Source organism: Kogia breviceps, chromosome 3 (assembly GCF_026419965.1).
Source record: "Kogia breviceps isolate mKogBre1 chromosome 3, mKogBre1 haplotype 1, whole genome shotgun sequence".
Lineage (NCBI taxonomy): Eukaryota > Metazoa > Chordata > Mammalia > Artiodactyla > Physeteridae > Kogia > Kogia breviceps.
Window position 1 is genome coordinate 181,286,300 of NC_081312.1, and position 23,062 is coordinate 181,309,361.

Consider the following 23,062-nt stretch of genomic DNA (forward strand, 5'->3'; position numbering starts at 1 on the left):
AGAGTCATGCACCCCAATGTTCACTGAAGCACTATTTACAGTAGCTAGGTCATGAAAGCAACCTAAATGTCCATCATCAGATGAATGGATAAAGAAGATGGGGCACATATATACAATGGAATATTACTCAGCCATAAAAAGGAACGAAATTGGGTCATTTGTAGAGATGTGGATGAATCTAGAGACTGTCAAACAGAGTGAAGTAAGTCAGAAAGAGAAAAACAAATATCGTATATTAATGCATATATGTGGAATCTGGAAAAATGGTACCGATGAACCAGTTTGCAAGGCAGAAATAGAGACACAGACGTGGAGAACAAACATACGGGCACCAAGGGGGAACGTGGTGGTGGTGGTGGGATGAATTGGGAGATTGGGATTGACATATATACAGTAATATGTTTAAAATAGATAACTAATAAGAATGTGTCATATAAAAAATAAATTAGATTTTAAAAATTCAGCCCTCTTGCTTCTCCTCTAGTTTATCTTGACATATCTTTGTCTTCTCTATAAATCCACCTTCTTCCTGCCAACTCCCACGAAAGTCCAAATACATAGGAGCTTCAGAGAGTCAATGACAATTCTTTCTCATTGCCTTACGTTCAGAAAATCACTGTCTACTCTCATAGACTACTCGTAAGAAGATATATTTTTGCTACTTCCTGTCTGAAGAATGTGTGGGCAGTGTGTGACCAAAGGCTTGAACACGTACATACCTGTGAATCTGGTAATTCCCCTTGCAGGAATTACTCCAAGGAGGTAATCAGACAAGGACACAAAACATATAAGAATATGTGTAAGAATATTTAATGTATGATTTATGATAGTGAAAAAGGAAAGAAACCACTTAAATGTCTAATAATGCGATACAATGCAGCTTTAATAAAATAATATTGTTAGAATAAATCATGAAAGGGGAAATATTCGCGATGTATCAAATGAGAGAAAAATTTCAGGTGCCAAAATAGTATGTCCTTTATTTTCTAGTGTGTGCGTTTGCATGAACAAAAGCTATTTGGAGTGTCATCCAATGACCAGCAGTACCTACATCGCCAGGGAGCTGGTTCAGTGCACACGCCCTAGCTGAAGGGCACTGGATCAGAATCACTGAGGGGGGGGGCACAGAGATCTGTTTTTTTGTTTACTGTGTGCCACACCACCTCTGAGGTAGATACTAAAATTCGCCCCATTGTGCAGATGGGGAAATTGAGGCCCAGAGAGACTAGGTAACTTACCCAAGGCTGCAAAGCCAGTAAGTGGCAGCTCGCACAGCTGGCTCCAGAGCCCGCACTCCGCACCCCTCTGCTCTAGGGCCTCTCTAGGATAAACGTTGTACTGGGAAGCGTGCTCTGTGCTTCTTCCCCGAAATCAACAGCATGATGCATTCCACCCCTCCTTGTGTCTTCTTCCTAGTGTTTCAGCACTTCTGCTACAAAGTTATTGATGGGGGAAAGAAGCGTCGCCACTATCACTGGCACCACCACTGACAAAGCTCGTGGCGAAGACCTGCTGGAAGTCTTCAAAAAGATGGTTTGATCTAAGTGCACATTAAGTACCAGCCCCCGTGAGCAGAAACCTTAACGCCCTTGAGTGACAACATGAAGCGTGATACGGGTTTAACACGGAAGGCCTTCCTATCCCCGACTAGAGTGGGGCTGTCACTGGCGATTCCATAAGCACCCTTGACAAACCACCTGGCCTCTCATCTTTGAAATTATGCAACTTTTGATCAATTTCTTGTACTTTTTTGGTTTGGGCATTCAAAATTTGCATGTAACATAATGCTTCCGTTTTTACGTGATGCTATTTTGTATTCACAGAATTCAAGTTTGCAAACAAACGCCACCAGCCTTTATTCCCAAATTGCAAATCTCGGAATAAAGGAGCCTACCTTTGGCACATTTACTGCGTGTGATTTTCTAAGGCGGAAACACCTCAGTCATTCATTTCAGGAGACTACAAAGGGCGTGGATGGACTGGGAAGATGGTGGGTTCAGGCCTGGTCCCTCCTGAGAGGAAGGAAACCACACAGACCAGAAGAAAACTTCCTGCTGGACTAGCTTTCAAAGCCCTCAAGCATTCCTGTCTTCAGGAGCGGAACAGTAATTCCATGAAATGCATGACCTGGTCCAGCTGGGCAGCCAAACAAATATTTTCAGAAGCGGAGACTGTCTTCAAGAGGACCATCTGCTCTCCTTGCCCAGCACCACACATGAGGAAACTGAGGCTCGGAGAGACTGAAGCTTGGCTAAGTTCGCAGAGAAGCTGTGACCACGGCTGCACTGAAACCTGCGTCTCTGCCTCTGGCCCTCACTTGGCTGGACCACACACCGCCTCTCTCACTTCTGACTCCTATACTGAATTTGCTAAATTGATTTTCTGCATTTCCTACTCATTTTGGTGGTGGGGGGGTGGGTTGGCACTAACATCACCATTAACATTACCTCTTGATCAATAACTTCATGGCATCTTTGAAGATGATAATATGTTTCAGTTATAAGTATCCACACGTCCATCTGCTTCTATATCCTGCCAAATTCCAGAAAACTACAAAGTCACTGTGATGATTAAAAAACAAAAATGCCTCTTAGGGTAGGAGAAAACAACTCACTTGCCTTATTTTTTTTTAATCTGATACTGACACTGAGTAAACCATAACGTTAAAAACCGGTGACTGCTCAGACACAGTGAGTTCAGACACCCTCTTCAGACTCTCCGTCTTATCCTTCTCCTGTTAAAACCCACCCTTCCTCAAGCATCAATAAACTATTGGAACAAATCAAATAAACTACTGGAAAAGTGAAAATCAGCCCTACTGACAACAGAAGTAAAGACAGGCCTTACTGACAACCGACCCCAATATGCCATCAGGACATAAAGAAAGCTCAGCATAGGACCCAGACGCTGACCTCCATTCATTCAAAAATGACAGCCATCCTCCTTTCTCACTAACCTGTGACTGCTAATTCTTTACTAAGTGACAACTCGAACCCCACTTTAATGTCCGGCCTCCTATATAAAAATTGTTAAGATACCCAATCACTGAACTGTGCCTGCTTCCTGACCACATCCAGCCCGGGCCTGGCCCTGTTTCTCTAACCCCACCTTCAAAGCACCCAGCGTTAAGCAGAGACCCCACTCTGCCTTTCCCAGAGAATCCCAGAATCCCAGCCCTCCGCCGGGCCGCACTCGCCCCGCTGCAGAAGCTAAATGAACCAAACCTCTCTATGGTGACACGTGCACTCCTCGTGGCTGCTGGCTGGTGGGATTCCACACTCGTTTGTCTTACGAAGTTACTAGTAACATGAGGTAGAGCAGAAGGAACCTCAAATAAAAGGTCCACAAACCTAAAACCTGACTTCTCACGTCTCCAGATCCATTTCCTTGCTGGTAAAACGACAGCCAGGTATCCTATATTTTACAACTGTTCATCTCAAATACGCTGTATTTCAGCCACATGGTGGGTCAAATAGGTTTATGTCCATTGAAAGGTGCCCTGACTTCCACTCACTCAACTTAACTTTTTTCACTTTTGAAACACAGCACAGTTAAGAGTTTGTCTGGAAAACTTCTCTTTTCACTCTTAAAGAGATCTTCATGTGAGAAACAATGGTTACAATTATGTGTTTTTCTGAACGGTTAATTAACATGTTTCATAATCACACAAATATAAGTTGACTCTGATTTCTGCTTCCACAGTGAAAAATTAGTGTGAGGATTGGGGCACGCCTCTGTCTGGGTCTTTGGAGGATCATCTGGCGCTAACTAAACCTCAGAGAGCAGCTATGGGCACAGCCCAGGTACTTTTAAGTAAAGTCTGTTTTCCCACCTACCCCTCTTCTGGTTACCCCGTGGGCTTTTTGTGAACAACAACTAGCCGGTCTTGCTACGAGGACACCAAAACCAAGGAAGGATTATTAAGCCCACTGTTGCCAGCAAGGCCAGAACCATGAGTGTCCCTCCTTTGTATGAGCCTCGGGTCAGGCCCTAAAGATCTAGGGAGGGGTGAGACATGTTCCCTGCCATCCAGGGCTCACAGCTAGCGGAGAAGACAGGCCCACAATCACTAGTGTGATACATACACGTTGAGGGTGGGAAGCCCGGGGCGGTCTCTGGGAGAAGTTCTTCCTAAGACTGTACCTCGTTCTGGCTCCAGAAGGAGGAAGGTGCTCCCCTTGTGACTCCATCAGTGAGGATGCTCTGGGCCACATGTAACAACACCTGCCTCTAAGGAGCTGCAACCACAGGGGCTCGTTTATACCTCTCGTAAGAATGTGGTGTCAGGCTGTGCAAGGCTGCTTCAGAGCTCAGTGGTGTCACGGGGGCTCTGGGGTCTTCTCATTGCTCTGCTCAGCAGTCCCAGCACCTCCAGGAGGAAGGGCAGACTGGGAAAGCCCCCCACACTGGGTCTCTTTATCTTGGAGGGAAGCCACTCCCAGAAGCCCCCGGGGGGCCTTCTGACACCTCATTGGCTAGAGCTGCGTCATGTGATCCACCATAGCAACAAAGGCCGCTGGGAAAATGGGGACGTGGCATTCCAGCAGTGAAGAAGGGACAGCAGTGGCTGTTAGGTAGACAACCGACCCTGCCACACACAGACGGTTATGGGCGGAACGTGTCCCCCAATATTCAAACGTTGAAGCCCCACCCCCCAATGTGACAGTGAGTGGGGGTGGGGCCTTTGTGAGGTGATTAGGAGTAGAGGGGGACATGACGGCGGGGCTCCCATGATGGGACTAGTGTCCTTATAGGAGGACGAGACACCAGAGCTGGCATCTCCCCCTACCCCTGCCATGTAAGGACATGGTAAGAAGGCTGCTGTTTGTAAGCCAAGAAGAGAGTCCTCACCAGGAAGTGAATCAGCCAGCACCCTGATCTTGGACGTCCAGCCTCCAGAACTGTGAGAAATAAATGTCTGTTGCTTAACCCACTCAGCCTATGGTATTTTGTTATGGCAGCCCGAGCCGACTAGGACACAAATCCAATTCAACTGTCTTCAAAGGCACTCCAGCCTCCGGACAAGGGGCTCATCAGGCCCCTCCGGGTAAGGTCAGCAGCAACTCTGCACCTCAGCTCCAAAGCTGAAAGGGAAACTAGAGCAACGATCATTTCTTAGAAGTGTTCAGTCCTCACAGCATCTGTAATAAAGCTGCAGTAAGCAACAAAGACGGGGGACCTTTTATTGGGAGCCCTTTCAGCCTTTAGCTTTGCCTTCTACACAAAACCTCCCTTTCTAAACTACCGGGATTTTGGCAAAAGTTCAAACGTAAACACATTTGTAGCGGGTGCTGGCCCCGGAACAAGGGAGTAAACTACGCTGACTCTTAACTTTCTCTGCTTGACCTGCACGCATTAATTCAACTCCCTCAGGAGGCTTGTCATTCTAGGACGCCAGGCCTTACCATTTTCCCACAGGCTTTCCTTCAGCCACAGTAAAACAAAAACAAGGCACCCCCAGCCCCGTGGGGCTGTGTATGCCCCCTAAACAGTTATTTCAGTCACCCCCATCTCACAGGCCCACCCAGCCCAGAAACTGGATACAATCTCCCTTGGGCCTCCACTGGAGCCCTTTCTCTACGTGCAGTAATAGGCAGCGGAAAACTTCCAAAATAAGAACGGGGGAAAAACTGACAGCAACCTACTTGGCAAACAAGGAACACAGTAAAACAAAAGCCTAAAAAGAAGGAGCCTGCATTTAAACCAGCAGACACCAGGTGCCATGATGTCTGAAAAGCGTAACAGCCTTTCTTCTTGCTGGAATGGAAGGGGGCTCACTGTTAATTAGAAAATAGTCAAGATTTCAAAAATGTATCTATTCCTAGAATAAACAGAGGCCTTAGATAGTCACTTACTTGACTAATGAGCAACAGATACACAATCACGTTCCAGATCCTATAGAAGTTGAGTGATATTTTTCATCTTCATTCCAACAAGATGTTTTAAGGGTGTTTATGTTCAAACATAAATAGTTTTAAGTACAACTTATGACGATTGCAAGACTGCCCTATTTACTTGGTAGCTTCCGTCCTCAAGGAAATTCTCTCTTAATATAAAGCCTTAGCCATCACCCCTCCCTGCCCGCATCCAAGTACATAGAACTCAAACCACTTACCACTGTGTCTACAGCCCCCAGGTCCTCAGCCAACAGGGATTAGGACGTGTGCCCTGAGTACCAACACACCCTCCACCAGGCTACTCACTCTGGCATCGCAATCAGCTCTGCTGCTAACCAACAATACTATGTGTTTTACAAGTTTTCCCCAAGTCTTGACACAACTGCAGCAACAGAACTGATTAAGTAAAAGAACAGGACAGGCTGGTAACTAGTAAACGCTCTGCCCGAGCCCAGTTCCACAGGAAATGGAGAACTCTGCTTCTCTCTCTTTCTGAAGTTACCCAAGTTTGAAATGTTTTCATTTCTTTTGTTGCAACAGGACTCCTTACTCAAGAACTTGGCATCCAGAAACTTCCCATCCGCTTCTGACTACTCTCACAGCTCCTGTCCAAAAGTTCAGAACTTTAACTGTGTCTGTTTTAAACTCCACACATAATAGAAGCTACTGGTAAATTAACTGAAAAGGGAAAGGACAAATGACATATCAACACATCCATAATGAAAACTTGTCATCTACTTAAAACTGGTCATAAAGGAAATCATCTGTCGCTTCCGGAAGAACAGTTATAAAATAATTTAACGAGAAACTACAGATGTATCATGACACCTAACTACTTCCCTTATGTCTTAAAAAAACAAAACAAAAAAAGAATCTGAAAAGCTTAAAATAGGATAGTTTTACCTACTTCAATGAAGTATGCAAAAGTAAAATGCAGCCAAGGCCATGAAAAATAAGATGCTTCTTTTAAAAAGTTTTCAAGGTAATTCAATGAACAAAAATCTCTACCCTTTAGTTTGTAATCTTACAAATGTCAAAGTGAGTAAGAACCCAAGTATTTAAGAGTCCAATTTAAGATTTTTAAATTCAGTCTACAGTACAAAATCTACAAACACAACAGTACATGTGACGTGATAATTAGGAAGGACCCCTATCAACTTTATTTTCGTAATTTCATCCATGAAGCTTCAAAACTGAAGTCATAAACCGTATTTTCTTTTTTTTAACAGGTTTTGTGTGTGTGTGTGTATGTGTGTGCATGCGTGTGTGTTTTGACTGTGTTGGGTCTTCATTGCTGCGCGCGGGTTTTCTCTAGTTGCGGCGAGCGGGGGCTACTCTTCGTTGCGGTGCGCAAGCTTCTCATTGCGGTGGCTTCTCTTGTTGTGGAGCACAGGCTTCAGTAGTTGTGGCGCATGGGCTCAGTAGTTGTGGCTTGCGGGCTCTAGAGCACAGGCTCAGTAGTGGTGGAGCACGGGCTTAGTTGCTCCGTGGCATGTGGGATCTTCCCAGACCAGGGCTTGAACCCGTGTCCCCTGCATTAGCAGGCGGATGCTTAACCACCGCGCCACCAGGGAAGTCCCAACCTTATTTTCCATTTATAAAATATATATTAGCTCTGGGGGAAAAAAATCTGAGTTACCACTGAGTGTTCCTACATTTCGTTCTGTGAGCCATGTAGGAAAACCAATGTTAAGGACTCAGTGGAACTTCCCTTCTATGTAACATTTAGACTTGCTCTACAGCTGATAAACTTTCTAAAATACCTCAGATCGATGGCTTTCAAACTTTTCTGTCTGTAATCCTCTTTATACACAGGGACCCAATAACACACCACACTAAAGTTAGCTGAAGTAAAAGTTTCCAGAAGCAATACTAGCCTTATGCTATATACACTCTGATATTTTTCAGTTTCTTTTTTTGGTAATGCTTCTTGTGACCCACTAATGGATGCAGCTTGGAAAATCCTGTCCTAATTCATCTACTTAAACTTGCCACCATCACCTGGCAGCACTCCGGGTACCAGGCAAAGCACCTGAAAACTTCCAACAGCAGCCAACTGTCCTCTTCCCTTCCAAATGGGAAGCACTTAAAACCGTGACCTTTTAAAAGTTTATTTGTGCTTCTCTTACTGATACTAAAAAGTCATCATCTTCTCCTCTGTCTAATCTTTAAAATATCCTTATTCCAATCGTTAAGGAATAAGCTCACATCCTCCTAGCTATGTGTGAATGAGTAAAGAAATACAAATTAAAGGTTACTTAGAGAATTACATCTGTTCACAGTTCAGTAATAAGCCTTTTTCCCTGTTACGATTAACATGGGGAACAGAGATCGCCGAGGCAGTATTTTCTCCCCTTCTTAAAGTGTTTTTTTTAAAAGCAGTTTCAATAGTTTCTCTATCCATAAATAAAACGATAGCCACAGTACATCAATATTTAAAGCTAACTGCAATGGCATTTGCTTCTCTGTTAAAAACTACAGTGTAACTCGGATTCTTAATACCAAGACAATAATTCTAGTTGCATATTTTTTAAGAAGCAGGACAAAATTCCACACACTTAACTGGCGTTAGCAATGGGTAAGAGGAAGTTCTCCAGTCCCAGGTACCTGCAAGCCAACCGTCAAAGGTCCTTTACACCCGCATGTGGGAAACAGGCGGAAAATGGTAAGGGGGACACCTAAGAATTGATGTATTTTTCTTCCTGGTGAAAAGACACATGGCGACAGTAACGGTGGTTATGAAACAGTAGAAAGAGCTAAGCTTTCAAGTCTGAGAAAGTCAGAGCCTGCTCTGCCACGCATTAGCTGGGTGACCTTGTTTCAACAAGAAAAATATCAAAATAATTATTCAGTAAATATTAGCTGTGGGCTGGGCACGGTCCTAAATGTCCACATCCATCACCTCAGTGAATTTTCACAACACTGGAGGGAGAGGGCCAGAGGGGCTAAGGCACTTATCCAAAGTCATACAATTAGCCACGGGAAGGCCAGAGTTCAAACATAAGCGAACTCATGTCAAAACCTTTGTTGCGGGTTTGCCTTCGGAGCTCCTCTTTCCTTATCTTTCCCTCTCAGGGTTGCTGTTTGGATTAACGACTGACTAATAAGGACTCATCAGCCCCCGCACCCGCCGCCCAGCCAGTATCTCAGCTGCCCATCAGCACAGGTCACCAAATTTCTCAGGTAAGCAGGCTTCACCTGTTCAAAGTCAGAAACCTTATCGTTTTTCCTTCTACCCTCTCACTGCTCCACCCTTCAAACACACCTCCCAAACAAACAGCTATCACGAACCTTAGGAAATATGTCCAATTGCAGCAGCACTGCAGGTAGCGTATGTAACACCTCCCATGAGTCTATTTACTAAGGGAAGGGAGGCGGGTGTCCCAGGTTTGTAAGGCAGGGTAAAGTTGTCAGACTTCATTCAAAGCCAAGGCAATGACAGGCAGAGAGCCACAAAAGGCGGGGCCTCAGGCGGGGCCACAGGAGTGCCCAGAACAATCTCCAGGGTTAAACTGTATTTACCCTACGAGGTCTTGACCAGGGACAGGATAAAGGCAGGGCAGCGACTGAGCCGCCTGTGGCTTGGGGATCTGGCAGGAATCGGAGGGGCAGGGCCTCAAATATGCCAGGAATTCTGCTGAGGGCAATAAACAATCTCACAGCAGGGGGGGGGGGCAGGATTGGGCAGGATTGCATTAAATCAGTTTTCACAAGAGGAAGTACCAGGACCAAGTAGTTAATAAAGTGTCGAAAGAATTTTTCAAAATAGGGTTACATTTCTCCCTCGCTTTCCTGCCCACATTCGTTGGCAAATGCTACCCCCACCACTTCCTTATCCCCAAAAGTGGGTAAACAGAAGCGCTGACAGGCTGTTCCATGGAAAAAACCAAAGCACATCAACCACATTAATTTAACCAAGTGGATGAAAGACATGTCGATAATACACCATCACCTAATCACTGAAGCCTTTTCTTTAAAACAGCAAACAGAGGTGAACCGTGTGAGTGTGTGCCCTCAAGGTGTGAACGAGTCAGCTATACATGTTACACTTGAATTGTTACGTTGTCATAGCAACAGTGGACAATAACGCCCGCTCAGATTGGTATTTAGCAGTTTAGTTCTTTGTTTTACACGAAACAACTATCACTAATTATATAAACTACTTTCCAAGCATTAAGAAGTAACTAGTTTGGCAAACCAAAGGAGAATACAACCCATGAGCTATATAGCTATTTAATAATCTGAAGAGATACAGCATCTTTTTACCCTTAGGAAAAAAAGTAATTATGGAACTAACCACCAGATTAAATAATATCATCTAACAAAAGTAGATTCACTAATACATCCATTATTTTAATTAAGTACTGATGACCTTATGAATTTAGAATCATTAAATGTCACTCCTACCGACATTGTAATTTTTTTAAAATTTTTATTGGAGTATAGCTGATTTAGAATGTTGTGTTAGCTTCTGCTGTACAGCATAATGGCTCAGTTATACATATACATACACCCACTCTTGTTTAGATTCTTTTCCCATCTAGGTCACTACCGAGTATTGAGTCGAGTTCCCTGTGCTATACAGTATTCTTATTAGTTACCTATTTTATATACAGAAGTGTGTACACCCACCGACATTCTAATTTAGAGCCTGATTATAAAACAAAGATACAAAGTATCCTAGACTAACATTTTTATTTGTCTTTAATCTAGTTTTATTTTGCCTCATTCTCATTTTTAAAAATAAGTTCTGCTTCTACCTCACTAGCAAGAAACAAATTTTGCTTCCTCTTAAAATGGCTCACTGCAGATTTAAAAAGATTCAACTCACTGGCTTGGAATAATGGGACATTATTAATTTCCTCATTACATCTGTTACTAACCATTTTCTTTACAATTAATGTAAACAACGTGTTTTGTCAAAAGGCACAGGTCCCAGCACCAAAAATGCCAGGTCCTAGTCCCGGCTCAGCCACCGACAGGCTCTCTGTGCTTTCAGCAAATGATCCTGCCCCTTGGGGTCAGTTTCCTCACCTGTGAGCCCCAGACCAGGAGACCAGAAGGTTCTCACTAATCAGGGCAGTCTGATCTAAACTTGCAGACTTTCTTCTCACACACACACACACACACACACACACACACACACACACACACACACACACACACACACACACACACACTGCACCAGGCACCACAGGCTCCAACAGAGACAGGCCTTTCGAAGGCACACACACTACCCCATCCCTCCCAAAAAGGGAAACGTGAGAAATCTGCTCCTTGCCCATCTGCAACTACAATACAAAATGATAGGGTGACTCCTCGCAAGATCCATGACCAGAAGAAATCCCGATTAAAGCTTGTTTCTGAAATGCAGCCCCTCACTGCCTGTGTGCTGTGACTTTCCATACTTGGAGGCAAACCAGCAAGACAGCTCAGCACTCCACATAGAAAGGAGCACTGTTGGATTAATGACGGTTGCTTTAAAGAGGTCTCTTCCAAAGGGTCCTTCTCTGTCACCCGAAACACCTGACTTCATCATCCGTAACTTGCTATCAGAAATCTACATTACAGTAGCCCACGTTACGCTTCCCAAAAGCACAGAAGATCTACAAGTGCTGATCGCGGAGTTTCTGGATTGCTCCTGGCTTGGCCTGGATGCTGTGATTGAAAATGGAAATACCTCGGTCAGCACTCAGTTTGCCAGCCACAGGCCAGGTCACAGTATCCTCACCGGTCACGGCCCAGACGAGTGACAGTTCTGCTCTGGACGCCACAAAGCTGTGTCAGCCTCTGGCTACATCAGCAGCCTCCTGTGTGCTCTTCTTGACGGGAACCTGTAGCATGTGATCGGGGCCGCCAGCCCGGCCTCCCAGTTCAGCTGCAACGCAGTTTCAGGTTGAAAACTCAGAAGGTCTCGGTGTCATTACTGCTTCTCAAATACCTCCAGATACCAACATCTCCATGGCTAAAAACACTCTCCTGGGGCTTCCCTGGTGGCGCAGTGGTTGAGAGTCCGCCTGCCATGCAGGGGACGCGGGTTCGTGCCCCGGTCCGGGAAGATCCCACGTGTCGCGGAGCGGCTGGGTCCGTGAGCCGTGGCCGCTGGGCCTGCGTGTCCGGAGCCTGTGCTCCGCAACGGGAGAGGCCACAGCAATGAGAGGCCCGCGTACCACACACACAAAAAAAAACCAAAAACACTCTCCTGGTGTTTTCTTCATTATCAAATAGAAAAATGTTAAAGCAGGAAGCTTGCACTAGCCCGTGGGACTGTCTTAAAATGTAATTTAGGTCAGGTCACTCCCCAGAAGCTTCTCTAAGCCCCTGACCATGGCCGTCACTCCCTACCTGACCTGACCCGGGCCTACTTCTCACACCTCGTCCCCTGGATCTCTCCGTCTCTCCCTGCAACCTTGCTCCCCGCCCTCCAGTCCTGCCGGCCTGCCTTCATTTTTTACCTAGTCTGTGCTTACGCCAGTACCCGCTCCAACCCATCCCATCCCATCCCAAATCTCTCCATACTACGGGCTCACCCTTGAATCTCCACTCAAACATCACCTGCCCAGATCACTCCACCTAACTTGGGTCCTTCCACCATCAGTCTCTGTCCTAAGCTCGCATCCCACCCTCACAGTCTGGGGAACTGTTTGTTTTACTGCTGGGAACATGTTTTTTTTATCATCTTCCCTCTAGATATGAAGCTACCTGAGCATCGGGGCCATTGCTCTCTGTGCACCACTGTATCTCCAGGGCTTACAATTACTAAATGTTTGATTATCGCTTGTTAAAGCAATTCAGTGCCTCAGTAAATTTTGCAGGGTTAGAAAAGATGCAGCCCATGAACAATTTTCTTTGTCCTAAGTTGGTCATGGACCAATAAAAAAAGTATTCACTTGTCTTGGGCAAAATTAATTTCTACTCTATTTCTCCCCACTAAATATCCACGCTGTGGTCTGTGCACTCCTGCAACCTCCTGATTTAAACGGGAGTTTTAAAACATTGCAATTTGTAATAGGAACTCTGTTATCAATGACAGTTTGGTTCCCAGGTAATCCTTAGAAATACTAGTTCTCCTCCTCGTTAACATTTATTCAGTGTTTAACTATGCTCCAGGCACCGTTGTTTTGTGTTTTTTTGGTTTTGGTTTTTGGCCGTGCTGCCCGGCGTGCGGGATCCTAGTTCCCCGACCAGGGATCGAACCCGTGCCCCCAGCCGTGGAAGTGCGGAGTCCCAACCACTCGACCGCCAGGGAAGTCCTAGGCACCATCTTGAACACTGCGTTTTTCACGTCATTTGCCTTCCGAGACAGTCCTATGATGGAGGGATTACTGTCCTTATTGAAAGAGGAGAAGCTGAAGCCCAGGGATGTTAGCAACTGGTGCGAGGTGGCGCAGCTGGAAAAGCCTCATCAGGCCCGTGGGTCTGACACCAGCGTCTGAGCTCTTGACTGCCGCGTGATGGTGTTTTCATCCCCCGCGAGAGACGTCCATTACTAGCGGAGAACAGAAATGAGGCAGAGCCACCTCTTCCTGTTTGGGAGCCAGGCAAATCTTTTTTTTTTTTTTTAATTTTTAGAAAAAAAAGACTAAACTCCTCTTCGGACCCACGCTCCCTCAGTCCAGGTAATTCCCTCCGGGTTTCCCCAGTGCGTCAGCTTCCCTCACCTCCCCCATCAACGCACCTTTCCGCTTTGCAATTCACCACAGGGTCCCTAACTGCTCTCCTCCCCTGCCTGCTTTGCAGAAGCACACGCACACCACGCACTCACAAACAACTTTCCAAATTCCTATATTCACTTCACGCTGCGGTGTAAAAGGTAAATAACTACTTGACCTTCCTAGCGATGCCAAAATGCATAACATATAAAAGGTTACTGATTCACAAAGTATTGTCTGAATTATTACACGGCCAGAAAATGACCAAACTTGGATGGACATTTCAAGAATTGTCCAGGAAGATAACTAAACAGAGAGGTCAACGGGCAGTGCTCACCTGGTCCCGGCTTTCCCCACTGCTTTCCTTCCTGCGATTCTGAACTCGGAGCTAAGCTGCTGATAACTGTGCTGCTGGAGATCGCAGAGAGGACTGGGAGTCCAGGGGGTGGACGGGGAGTTGAGCAGGGAGATGCTAAATCTAGTGGCTGGAGCTGGAAACCACCTACACTGTGCTGCTAAATTTTAAGAAACACTTCAACACCTTTACAATATGTTCTGCCAGGTATCATAAAAATGTGCCCAAAGAACTTGAATTCTTATTAGCTGCCAAGAGCTAAACGTGGAAAAAAAAAAGTCCAAAACAGCAGATGAAGACGTAGGGGGAAGAAAAACAACTAGTGAGTTAGGTGGGTCCATCTCAGCAAAATAACACCCTCCCCTCCCCCCCCAGCAAAAAGGATAAGCTGCTTTTGTTCATTCACATGTGGACAAACTGGCTTAAGTTAACTTCTGTTTTCCTTCAAACACTACAGCTGTGGTTTCCAATCCTCCCCTGCACATGAGAATCATCTGTGAAACTTCAAAAAACATAAAAGTGTGTCCAGCTCCAGTAGAGAAACACTAAAGGAGTTCCCATTATGACCAGCCACACCTCCAATGGGGTCCGGGCGATAACACAGCAGGGAAAGAGGGAAGGCTCGTCAGGACAGCAAGAGCCACTGCTCCATCTCCAAGAGTCTCCTCTCCCTCCACCTCCAAGACCAAGCAGCTGCACCACCCATCCATGCATCCATCCATGCATCTATCCATGCATCCACCTATCCATCTAGCCATCCATCCATGCATCCATCCATCCATCCATCCATGCATGCATCCATCCACGCATCCATCCATCCATCCACCCACCCATCCATGCATCCATCCATGTATCCATCCATCCGTCCATCCATCCATGTATCCATCCATCCATGTATCCACCCATCCATCCATCCATGCATCCATCCATGCATCTACCCAGCCAGCCATGCATCCATCCATCCATGCATCTATCCATGCATCCACCTATCCATCTAGCCATCCATCCATCCATGCATCCATCCATCCATCCATCCACCCACCCACCCATGCATCCATCCATCCATCCATCCATCCACCCACCCACCCATCCATGCATCCATCCATGCATGCATGCATCCATCCATCCATCCATCCACCCATCCATGCATCCATCCATGCATCTACCCATGCATCCACCTATCCATCTAGCCATCCATCCATGCATCCATCCATCCATGCATGCATCCATCCATGCATCCAACCATCCATCCACCCATCCATGCATCCATGCATGCATGCATGCATCCATCCATCCGCCCACCTTCACTGAGTACCTCTTGTGCCAGCACTGAGTACCAGGACACATGGCAAATAACACTGGAGGACCTGCCCTCCAGGAATTCCATTCTAGGGGAATCCACACCAGGGAAATTAAAGTTACCCTTTTCTTCCAAAAAAAGCAACTAAAAAGGTTCCCACGAGCAATTTCAATCAGTCTTATTGAACTGAAGTCCTTTCAGCCCACAGCTTCTCATTCGGTCATCAGAGAAGTGTTGTGTTGTGTTGTGCTGCAAGAACTGGTAAAAGCTTTCTATAAATGTGAAGAAAATTGTGTTAGTTTAAACTTCAACATCCTCCTTCCCAAGCTGAAACATTCTAGTTCATTCAATGTTCACACCACCTCCAGGTTTCCAAATCCACAACCCCAGCCTGCAGTCTCACTTCAACCAGCAGGGTCAGGACTATTTCACTCACGGCTTCACTCAGTGGCTTGAGATCCAGACAATCAAACAATATGAATTAGCTCAGGGCCCCTAGGTTGCCCACATCCTCAGAATGGGTAAGCGGAGTGTTCCAAAATCAAGTCTGTCCCATCAGCATTTCCTACTTTTTCTTCTATTTTTTTTTTCCATTTGGAACAAACGCCCATCACAGGCTTAGGGAATATAAAAGAAGTACAAGAACCCATTTTAAGGGTGTTTAGTCTTTTTGTAAAAACTAAATCAACACAAGTAACATGAGTATCACATAACACTACATCTTGATTCAGAACAAAATTGCAGAGAGTAGGCAAAACAGATTAGTCAGAGTGTGAAACTCCGCTGAAGCAAGCCTCCCTCGAAAGAAGGGTGTGACCAGGCGGAGTCAGCAGTGGCCAAGCAGGGGACTTTTAAGAAGCAGGAAGGGCCCACCCGACGGGAGAAACAATGGAGACACCAGCCTGACTGAAACCAGGGGACTGAAGGGGTGAGCGACAGGAGATTCGGCTGAATCAGTAAGAGGAGCAGGTAACCCAGGGCTCTGAAACCAGACGTGGTTTCCCTGTGACGCGGTCAGTGAGACAGAGGTGCGGCAGGTCCCCGAGAAGGAGAAGGCACGACAGAAGCTGTTTTAGGCACCTGTATACAACAGCTGCCATCAATTCTGATGGAGCCTCTGATAAATGTCTGACACACCAAGCTTTTTCCAACAAGAACTCTAATCCAGGTTGTTCATACCATTTCCACGCCTATCATCAAAAAACCCACATTCCGGTATGCCAAAGTCCCAGTATTTACCAATGAAAAATTCAAAACAGCTTCCCATCAACCTCCCTGGGCTCTTCATGCCCCATTTTCTCCACCTACTGGGCATATGATGATTCTAGAAGCCACTGACAAACACAAGCAAAAAGAAGCAACTACCTGGCCGTCCCACTGGAATTTTGTTCTAAACACCCGACCACTGACTGTATGTATGTCAGGCACAGGGCCTGGTGGGGTTTGAGTCAAGCTACACACAACAAGCCTTTCACTTGCAAAAAGCTACTCCTGGGCTTCCCTGGTGGCGCAGTGGTTGAGAATCCGCCTGCCGATGCAGGAGACACGGGTTCGTGCCCTGGTCCGGGAGGATCCCACGTGCCGCGGAGCAACTAAGCCCGTGAGCCATGGCCGCTGGGCCTGCGCGTCCGGAGCCTGTGCTCCGCAACGGGAGAGGCCACAACAGTGAGAGGCCCGCATACCGCAAAAAAAAAAAAGCTACTCCTGCCCCTTCGGAGAAGACATGACTCCTGGAAAGCAAATGCATATTGTTTACAGTAGCCCACAGAGGAAATCTAGTGAGTCCAATCTTCCAATAATTCATCAAGTATTTATTCCACATCGATTAAGTGCCTGGCACTGTTCTAAACAGGATGCGATTAGCAGGAAAGGAATCAAAGCTCCTGCCCTCATGAAGCCTATCTTCCGTATCATGGCAAGTTCTTCAGGTTATATTCTAAAGGCTCCTGCAGTTTATGATTATGGTAATGCAATAATAGTGACACTTCTCGTGTCTTACGTAGAATCTGTGATACCTTCCAAGCCCAGTCTATTACATGAAAGACGATGACAGACCCAAGAAATAATTAAATTCAAAGAGTGGTTTCCATTATAAAAGGAAGAAACCACTAGGTATTATTTGGAGTATATTTCTTAGCCTCCAAAATACTCAACTCATAAAATCTGACTACAATTAAATTAGAATATTTTCAAATATAATGATGAATGCTTTAAGGGTGCCCCCAAGTAGAATATTCTCAATTGTTTTAAGCAGAGGATAGAATGGTCTTTTAATGTAAAACAGTATTAGGACGAATAATTAAGTAGTTACCCATCACAGTTTATACTTCAAAGTGAGCTGTGCCTTAGTAAACAGTTTGGGGAGAGACTGAAAATGGTAACAGTCACTAACTTATTAACTAAAGCCACAGAACTGAATGTTCAGCTGGACATATCAAAGTAACAATGTTCATATCTTTAAAATGATAAGTAGAGGATGCGAAACTGCTAATTTCCTGCTTTGTGGGTGCTTTGTAGCCATATTAGTAATCACTTAATTATATCATAGGGAACATAAAGAAATACCAACAGGATGGAATCCTCCACTTTCAGGAAAATAGACCATCAGCAGATTTGGATTCCTGTCCACAGACAAAGGACAAAAGCCTTAAAGCAGCAATACGTTAGGACAATACTACATCAGCTACATAACAGTGAACAAACATGCTTTCTAAATCCAGGCGTAAGCAGGGAGCTCATCCCCAGATGTGAGATGCCCTTTGCATCTGTGGGTAGACACTTCAACTTCCAGCCATAAAACTGTAAAGAGAGGGACTTCCCTGGTGGTCCAGTGGTTAAGACCTCACCTTCCGATGCAGGGGGTGTGGGTTCGATCCCTGGTAGGGAGCTAAGATCCCAAGTGCCTCTTGGCCAAAAAACCAAAACATAAAACAGAAGCAATATTGTAATAAATTCAATAAAGACTTAAAAAAAAACTGTCCACATCAAAAAAAAATCTTTGAAAAAAAAATTGTAAAGAGAAATACTCAACACACCACTGACAAAAGGACTCAGAGGCAGTAACTGAGAGGTTAATTGCATGTTAATTTCCAGGAATATTTCTCCAGCTATGCAAGGAGCTCTACTATCTCTGTAGGACAAGATCCTTCTGCATTTTACTTACATAAGAATCAGTGCTTGGGCTTCCCTGGTGGCGCAGTGGTTGGGAATCTGCCTGCCGATGCAGGGGACACAGGTTCGAACCCTGGTCCGGGAAGATCCCACATGCCACGGAGCAACTGGGCCCGTGCATCACAACTACTGAGCCTGTGCTGTAGAGCCCACGAGCCACAACTACTGAGCCCTCGTGGCGCGGCTACTGAGGCCTGCGTGCTGAGAGCCTGTGCTCTGCAACAAGAGAAGCCACCGCAATGAGAAGCCCGTGCACGGCAACGAAGAGTAAGTAGCCCCCGCTCACCACAACTAGAGAAAGCCCTCACAGCAACGAAGACCTAACACAGCCAAAAATAAATAAATTAATTAAAAAAAAAAAAAAGAATCAGTGCTTGCCTGAGGTGAAGCAGAAATGAGAAAAAGCAAATTATGCCCCTGCTATAAAGTTCCACAATCAACACTTTGCTTGAATAAGTCTTGAATAAAGTTTCTCTAAAAAATCAATTAATTGTTACTCAAATAAAGAGGAAAAGTTCTGAGGTTGAAAACAGACATAGGAAAGTTACACTAGTCTGTTAAATAAACAAAAACTTGAAGGAGGAAAAGGGATCTTTGTTACCGCTCCAACTATAAAAACTGGGGTTTTCATGTACAAGGTGACCTGTTGATGAGGGAAAAGGTTTAACAGACATATTTATTTCTCCATTAAAAAAAAAAAAAACTCTCCCCCCCAGCTGCCGGTTTTAGAAGCAATGTGATCATAGAAAATTTGGAAATCAGAAAAGTATATAGAAAATAAAATATCATCCATGAATGCATCACTAAACATATTCCATATTTTGATATATTTTCCTTTCAGTTAATACAATACACATCTCTTTTCTTTTTTTTTTAGCAAAATGAGGGTCATATGAAGTAGACAATTTACGACATTTGTAGGCATTTCATCTGTGATAAAATACTTTTAAAATATGATTGCATAATATACCATTATACAGGTGTATTATAACTGACTCAGCTACCCTCCTCTCCTAGTCAAAATGGAAGATAATTTAATGAATTTTAATGTAACAGACTGAGAAAAGATCACTGTTGAGGTTTCAGAATCCACGCTGTACCATCCATAATTCTCTGAAAAGGTTATTTCAGTACTCCCACCTTTACCAGTTATGTATCTGTGTAAGATTGGATTTTCTACGTATACTTCAACCAAAACAACCTATCAACACATTGAATGCAGAAGCAGTTATGAGAACCCTGTTATTTTCTATTAAAGCTGGTTATGAAACAGATTTGCAAAAATGTAAAACAATGCCACCAGTGTCATTAACTGTTTTAATTTTGAAAAAATAGTGATTTCCATTTAAAAAATTATTTTTAAAATGTGCACAAATGTAAAATAACGTTCATCTCACTATTTTTTTCTGTTTTGGAAATGTTACTTTTCAATAAGAATGGTCTTCTGCTAATACGTAATGGGCGTATTGTAATTTTGGCCATTTTTAAGTGAATTTTCTAAACTTCTCAGTTTTAATTCCTAACACAGTAAATAATCAATAGATATTACAATGGACAGAGGTCTTTGAGGGTCTTCAAATACTCTTTAACAGTATAAACAGAGGGTCCTGATATCAAAAAGTTTGAGAGCCACTAGGCTGTAGAATAAAGGGTCTCTTTAACAAATAAGTGTATGTATTATTTTGTTTGCTTGTAACAGACTTCTGCTTAAAATGAGACTTCTCCAAGACCTCTGATAGATGCGCAGTGTCTTTGCTGAATGGAATCCGTCCTCTTCTGGCCCATGTTTAGTCTCTAAATCATTAGGCCCCCAAATACAGAAATGCGTTTCGACCTTCTATTACCAAACACCACGTAAAGCAGATATTGCAAGGAAAACAAGATCCCGGAAAATCAGAGATGTAGATCTCTGCCCACAACTACCTCTCCACTTGTTGGTTAAAAAACCAAAAATAGGGCTTCCCTGGTGGTGCAGTGGTTGAGAACCCGCCTGCCGATGAAGGGGACGCGGGTTTGGGCCCCGGTCCGGGAAGATCCCACGTGCCGCGGAGCAACTAAGCCCGTGAGCCACAACTACTGAGCCTGCGCGTCTGGAGCCTGTGCTCCGCAACGAGAGGCCGCGACAGTGAGAGGCCCGCGCGCCGCGATGAAGAGCGGCCCCCGCTCGCCGCAACTAGAGAAAGCCCTCGCGCAGCAACGAAGACCCAACACAGCCATAAATAAATAAATAAATAATTTTTAAAAAAAATAAAATAAAATAAAAATATGTGAAAACATCTGGGGTAAGGGCAGAGCGACTCCGATGACGGTGCCTGATACCGACTTCCCTTCACAGCGATCAGGTTTCTACTTCGTGCTACCAAATGACACAAGCAGTGCTCTGAATTCCGCAGACCCAATGACACGGGCTCCCCCGCAACCACTAGGCCCGGAACTCCATGGAAATAAGAAAACCCCCACGGAGTGCCTGTTACAACTTTACCTTCTAATCAACAACAATCCAATCAAAAGGTCCCAAACTACTGTAACATTATAGGTATTCCTAGCACCTCCAGAACAGCAGTTCTTCTATACAGTTGTCCTGTTTTTCCAAAACGTATGGTTTCTACAAAGGAACAAAACAGTCATGCTTTTTAAAAAATCAGGCTGAAAATAAAAAACTCTTTCATTAAAATATTACATATTTATTGGGACTCCCCTGGCAGTCCAGGGGTTCAGACTCCACGCTTTCACCACAGGGAGCACGGGTACAATCCCTCAATCCCTGGTCGGGGAACTAAGACCCCACATGCCCCGAGGTGTGGCCAATAAATAAATTAATTAATTTTAAAATAACATATTTATTGAGGGTGTAGCAGGTGCCCAGCTTCCCAATACTGAGGATAAAACAGTGAACAAAACTGAGTCTCTGCTCTCAGGAGGCTCCTATTCTAAGCAGGGAAGCGGACCCTTAACTGAGGAAGAGCAGTGAAGTATGCTGGGTGTGAACAAACAAGCCCAGGAGGCCCGGAGAACAAGATCACCCAGATGAAATAGAGTCCCAAGGCGAGCCCTTCACAGCCATGTGGAGGCACAGACCTTCAATACAAGTAAGATCAATCAGGAGAGGAGGGGGGCTTCCCTGGTGGCGCAGTGGTTGAGGGTCCACCTGCCGATGCAGGGGACGCGGGTTCGTGCCCCGGTCCGGGAGGATCCCAGGTGCCGTGGAGCTGCTGGGCCCGTGAGCCGTGGCCGCTGCGCCTGCGCGTCCGGAGCCTGTGCTCTGCAACGGGAGAGGCCTGCGTACCGCAAAAAAAAAAAGAAGAGCGAAGGGGCTCAAGACAGAGGAACACAGCAAAACCAGAAATCCAAACTCACCTGGTGAGACCGTGGAGCCATTGGCCAAATGAATGACTCTGAAGAGAAACATGCTTGATCAGAGAAAACAGGGAGATCACCTTTAGACCCACTGCATTTAGATGCCCATAAAGCATATACCAGTGAAGAAAGGAAGCTTGGACATGAGTGCTAGAGCGTGGGAGTCAGATACAGGCTGGTTACGTAGATCTGGGAGCCCCAAATCCACAAGCAACTGAGGCTACAGAAACTCACAGGGTGACAAAGGTGCCCTCCAAATCCTCAAATAGAAGAGGACGGATAAAGAAGAGGAGCCTGCAAAGGAGCCTGAAGGGGAAGATCCAGAAAGAGGGGGGGGAGCCAGGAGGGCGCCAAGGTCTCAAAAGCTCAGGGACATGAAGATGTTTCAGAAAGCAAGACGCTCTCAGCAGTGGCGGGTGGACAAGCAAAACTGCTGAGAGGTCAAGCGAGAAAGCGCCCAAGCAAGTAAGTGCCTTCTAGATTTAGCAACAGGGAGGCTGGCCTCACGGGTGTGGACCTTTGCATCCCTGTGTCAGTTGAGGCCCCACACTTGGGTCTAACGCTTTGCTGCTGCCATCTTGAAATCCTGAAATAATTTGTGAACAAGGAGCCTCTCACTGTCACCCTGCACAGAGCCCTGCACATACATCACGTAGCCAATTCTGCCTCTGAGATGAGTGTCAGTACAGTGGCAGAGATTTTTTTAAAAAAAAGAAGAAGAATACAGTGGTTTAAGGAGTGAATGGAAATCAGCAAACTGAGACAGGACAGACAGACTAAGGTGGTCCCTAGGATCCTCACCTCCCATTGTTCCCCCCTAGTTTAATCCCCTCTGAGTGTGGACAGAACCTGGGGCTCAGTTCTAACCAACAGAATTAGACCAAGGTGATGGGATATCATTCCCGAAATTCCACCCTGCACTCCCTCTCTCCCCTCCTCTCCCTCCCTCGCCATCTGTGAGGACCTAAGGTGCCATGAATTAAGTGAAATCCCTTGTGTCGTGGAAGAGCAATGACCTCTATGGACCAAGGGTGACCTAGGTCCCACAACTGCAAGGAAAGGCCTTCTGTCAACAACCTCAGTGAGCTCAGAAGAAGATTCTTCTCCAGCCGAGCCTCTGATGAGACCACAGCCCCAGTGCCCACGTGGACTGCAGCCTGGTGAGACCCTGAAGTACAGGCTGGTATGAGCTGTGCCTGGATTCCTGACCCACAGAAACTGTGAGACAAGAACTGTGTGTCCTGTATGATGGTCTGTCAGGCAGCAGCAGATCAGTCCTACAGGCCAGAAAGTAGAATATCCTCTCAAGAAGTTTAATCAAAGAGGAGGA

The 23,062-nt window shown here is 45.4% G+C and overlaps 1 protein-coding gene across 6 annotated transcripts in view; it reads right to left on the reverse strand.

The window, feature by feature from the left end:
- The window catches only part of FAM107B (family with sequence similarity 107 member B), a 220,526-nt gene that overhangs the window by 30,725 nt on the left and 166,739 nt on the right, over positions 1 to 23,062 (reverse strand). The window contains exon 1 of one of the 6 annotated variants that reach the window (XM_067030477.1): positions 13,887 to 13,907. The exons of 3 other annotated variants lie outside the window; for them this stretch is intronic. The gene's annotated coding sequence lies outside the window, so the exon portion shown is untranslated. Of the gene's footprint in view, positions 1 to 6,115; positions 6,265 to 9,188; positions 9,270 to 13,886; positions 13,908 to 23,062 lie in introns of those variants that run through there. 2 more of the 6 variants (XM_059059237.2, XM_067030475.1) reach the window with 2 other exon arrangements.